The sequence below is a fragment of the Carassius gibelio genome, chromosome B13, assembly GCF_023724105.1.
Source record: "Carassius gibelio isolate Cgi1373 ecotype wild population from Czech Republic chromosome B13, carGib1.2-hapl.c, whole genome shotgun sequence".
In the NCBI taxonomy this organism is placed as follows: Eukaryota; Metazoa; Chordata; class Actinopteri; order Cypriniformes; family Cyprinidae; genus Carassius; species Carassius gibelio.
Window position 1 is genome coordinate 22,757,291 of NC_068408.1, and position 5,042 is coordinate 22,762,332.

At 37.2% G+C, this 5,042-nt stretch overlaps 1 long non-coding RNA gene across 1 annotated transcript; it reads left to right on the forward strand.

The window, feature by feature from the left end:
* The first annotated feature begins 279 nt into the window (after window positions 1–279).
* LOC127970791 (uncharacterized) lies at window positions 280–3,098 on the forward strand. Its single transcript, XR_008156681.1, has 3 exons — window positions 280–515; window positions 1,014–2,010; window positions 2,560–3,098. It is a non-coding gene; the product is annotated as an uncharacterized LOC127970791 (long non-coding RNA).
* Window positions 3,099–5,042: the final 1,944 nt, after the last annotated feature.

Genomic DNA, 5,042 nt, shown 5'->3' on the forward strand with positions numbered 1-5,042 from the left:
ATTAAATCCTGCTGTTTTGTCAGTCTTCAGGTTTTCCGTTTAGTATATCTTTTAAAGTTTAAATGTGTCACAATAAGAGATCATTGTTGATTTTTAATCAAATGCTCATGTGACTGCAAAGATTAAATAAATTTATATATTTTTATAACAACCTATAAAGATCTTTAATATAATTGCAGCAAATTAGCTTGTAGTGTAGCTGCTTATATATACATATATATTTGCTTGACTGTTATCTATTTGAACTCATGATTATATTGGTTCATGAAGCTCCAGTTTGAACTCCCCTGTCCTGCAGGTGTGTTGGCTCTCTCAGTCTGACCGGACGTTGCACAGACCTCGAGTGCTAAAAAAAAACTCTTGTGCTCCTACTCTCTTTGCCCCCTCTACTCCCTTTGTAACCAGAACAAAACCTGATGGGACGTCAGTGCTGTTTACCCTTACAGTGAACAGAGCCCTGAACTATGGAAGGCCTTGAGGAGCAAAAGCCCTGTGAGACCAATGTCCTGCCCCAGGTGTGTGTGATAATATCTCTCATCTGTCAAAAGGGCTGAAAGCCAGATAATTTAATGACTCTTACAAATGTGAGGAAGACCAGACACTGATGCTCCATCACGAGACCTCGATGTTCTTCAGAAATGCTTTTTGTTTTTAGGCACTACTACAAAGTTCCTTATAAAGGGAACAATCGGTTTGCAGCCCAAAACTTTTCCAAAAACGTTTATGCAAGTCGTTCTGATCAATAATATAATATAATATAATATAATATAATATAATATAAAATAATATAATATAATATAATAAAATATAATATATTTATTTTTTGTTATCCTCATTTGGTCTGTGTATTACAGTTCCAGTCTGTTCAGTTTTTGTCAGGTATTGTTAATGTGAATGTTTGCGTCTACATGTATCACAAAACTTCCTCTATGGTGGATTTATTTTTGTGCGGATATATTACTTCAATTTATTAACTTCTTCATCTTTGTGCATTTATCTTTGATACACTAAAGCATGACAGAATACCAGACAACTACAAAAAATGGGGAAATTGCATCACCCCGCCACATGCAGCATCAACCTGAGCCTGCTGCAGAAGGAGGGCCAGCGCCCGCCTTGATCGATGAGTCAACGGCAAGAGGAGCGACAGAGCTGATGATCGCCCTGGAGCCAGAGCCTCATTGGTCGTTTGACCAGGTGTGAAAGCCGGCTACAATACATGCAATGGTGGAAAGCCCCACTCACCGTACCACCGCTGAGGGTGAGCTGAGGCAGGACTCAGGAGATTTTATAGACTTTTATTCTGAGGTACTTCTTCTGTCAACATCTGAACTCCCTATCAGTCCTGAAATAATCATGGAGGTCTGTTTTGAACTGTTTGTCTGCTTGCAACTGTCTGTGTGTCCTGTCATGACCATGGAGGTCATTCCCCTGTCTGTGGCACTCCCTTGTCATGGGTGTTGCCATTTGGTGTGTGTGGGCAGCATACACCATCTCTGAAACCCTTGACTGTTATGAACTTCCAACCAGCCATCGCTGCATCCTGCCAGCCCATCAGCTCATTCTCAGCCTTTCTTCTGTGGACTGGAGTTGCAGCGGGCCTGTCAGTCTCCTGATCATTGAGGTCGGAGGATCCCAGGTCTCTGATTCCAACCTCCGAAACCTAGACTCCATCTTGGCCCATTGACCCAGCGGCTCCACCATGGCTCCTGTCAGTCCAACAGCTTTGCTGGGCTTCCTCGTCCCTCTGGCTCCACCTTGGTCAGTCGTCGACCATCCGCCGCCTCAGGACTCCATTCTTTTGGTTGTGCCTGATCCCTCCATCTCTCTGGCTCCATTAGCACCCTCCTTCCCTCCAACTCCACCTTGGGCCTTTGTCACTCCAACTCCACTTTTGCCTTCCGGATCCCAACCTCCGCCATGGTCACCTGAGCCATCTGGTCGCCTGAGCTATCGAACACCCAACTGCTCCCCGGGTGACGCAGCATAAATGGCTGCCCACTGCTCCAGGTGTGTGTGCACTTTGGATGGGTCAAATGCAGAGCATGAAGTCTGAGCATGGGTAACCATACTTGGCTGAATGTCACGTCACTTTCACTTTTCACAATACAGTAAATATGATATAAAATAATACTATTTTGATTGGTCAGTTTTATCCTGGTTTTTATAAATCTATTGTTCATCTGTTGAATTATATATTTTCATCTGTTCCAGTTTGGGCTGTTTATCTAATCTATGGCATATAGAAGTACACACAACAGTGTTTTAGTGCCAAAACCTGAAAATTGTGTTTTTTACAATTTAGTTAATTTGGTAGCCTGTGTACAAGCTGAATAATTTATTCTAGAGAGTCACATTACCACTTAAGGCATCCATTAACAGTCTGTCACTATTTACGACTTGCATAATTGTCCTATTTGTCCTATCCATTATAATATATGGCAAACAGCACACGCATTTGTACCCTGAAAAAAAAGGTAGGTGGTAGTTCTGGTTTATATTCTCACGAGCAGTAGTGTGGGCTTCTTTCTGTGTGCTAATTAACTGTGTATTGCTTAGTCCATCTGTCAGGATACAGCTCACGTAACTATAAGGCCTGGAGGAAGGAAGTCTGCTCTGCCAATGGACTGGAACCTGCAATCCAGTTGTGTGTGGCTGGACAGGGGCATGAACCGACTGACCTGTGGCTGGATTGGCTCTAAAATCTGCTGAGAGACGTGGGTAGGGTCCATTATACAGTTGATTGAATTCGTATGCTTTCAAAAATCTTACCAATGCAAACTTTCAGCCCACTTCAGCATGCCATATCACATCTCCCACTCAGTGTGAAGACTAATGAGTCTGTTTGGTTGTGGTTGCCAGTCAGACTATTCATTAAAAGTGTTGCAAAGGCAAGCGTCATTATTATTCAAGGCCATAACCACCATAGACAGTAAAAGGGACAAATCCCTTCCAATAATTAGAAATGGGCAGTTTAATAGTTCTTTTTAAATGTTATAATACATTTTTTACCTGTTAACCATAAATCTTGTGGTGAATTTTAAATGTGTTGGTCTCTTTTTAAAGAAGGCACTTGGCAGGTTATTGCTGAAGAAAAAAAAAAATGAAACTTAAAACGCTATAGAATTTATGTTTACTTTTATGAAAAATGCACAAAAATACTATTTTCTAATTTTGTATGAAAAATTTGTTTGTGTGTGTGTTCACATAGCAAGCTCCAAAGTCAAAATTATTATTGTTATTCTTTTATTTTATTTTTTCATTCTGATGAGGCAAAAAAAAAAAGACTGGAAAATGACTGGAGGTTTTTTTTTTTTTTATTAACAGCATTTAATTATTGTAAGATCATGGTTTTATTTAGCTACACATATGTATACTACTATAGAAAGTGCATGTATCACAGTAAAATAAAAATAGTGCACTAGTCTAGAAAAAAAATAAAATAAATAAATTTAACATATTTTTCAAAATATCACAGAATAAAGACTTCACTAAGAATCTCAGCTCACATAAATCCTATTTTATATGAGAGAGAGAGAGAGAAGGAATACTGGTTTTTATTTTGACCCAATACCACTAGGCCTGTTAAAGTTCTGCATTTGAACTAAGCAGGGCTTGTAAAATACAAGACGTCCCACTCTGTCCAAGAGAGACAACATTACAACTTATAAAATCATCATCTCTGCATCTTCCCTCTCTCATTTTTAAACATATATTTGATCCAGAAACATTCTCGGTTTTCTTCAGAAGCTTTTAAACATGGCTATCTGTGTCCAGCTCTGTCTCTGAATGAGCTCTAACTCTAATTTTTGTCATGTAACTTGGTCATGTAATCAGTAACGGTCGGACAACAATTTGTAAGTAATCTTCCTCAATTGCCAAGAGGAGACATAAGGGGGTCTTGCATTGTTATCAAATTATATTGTAATATGTTGTGAAATTTTCTTCCTGTCAACGAGTGTTTGCGTGAGGACTGAAATGGGTGCTTTTGGAAGGGTGTGCAGTGGGTCAGTGACCCCGGGCTGTGCAGTGGGGTGTGGGCCACATTTGAGGACAGCTGCTCCCTGTTTGGGGGGTGATTTATGCAGGCTTGTTGCAGATTGCTGTTTCTGTACTGCTGGCTAGGCTGCTCACTTCAGAGCTATAAATCAATCCACGCTGGTTTGGCTGAGTCTCCCGTATTCCACTTGAGCTTCTGGAGCACTGCAGCTAAACTTTACCCATTAAAATCTCACTATCCTAACATTACCATCTGTTTTCTCTCATACATTCTTGTCTTGGAAGCAAATGTTGAAAACTTTACAGTACAATACACAATTAATCAAGGTGATCCATGAGAGCTGAGAAAAATATAGAATTTAAGAATTCACTCACGTTAAGTCCAAATGCTCCAGACGATGAATTGGAATAAAAAGAGAAATTCAAATAAATCAAAGAAATACAACAGTCATTTATATATATATATACATTTTCCTCAGTTGTTTATATATTTTTCAAGGTAAAATGTGATACTGTCATCATAGCATCATCATAGATGTTGTATCAGATAACTTTATTAAAATAAATATCTAAATCAAAATTTTTATCCATTGACTACTCAGTTTTTTATAATTTACAACAATTAGGTCTAATATAATGTTATTGGCTCTTCCAGATTTTTGTTTTATAATATATAAACATTTTGGGAGATGATCCATAAATCTGTTTAAATAATTTGTTTGCATATATATATATATATATATATATATATATATATATATATATATATATATATATATATATATATATATATATATAGTTAAATAAAAAGGCAATTATGATAAATGTGTGTAATGATAAATTAATTATTATTATTATTATTATTATTATTATTATTATTATTATTATTATTATTATTATTATACAATAACAAATGAGACACAAATTTTATGGGGATATGTTTTACAAGAAAATACTATTGAATTGTTTCTACTTTCTAAAATTGTATGTTTTATGTTTAATTCAGTGCATTATTTCTTTTTATTATTTGTGAAATTTACAAG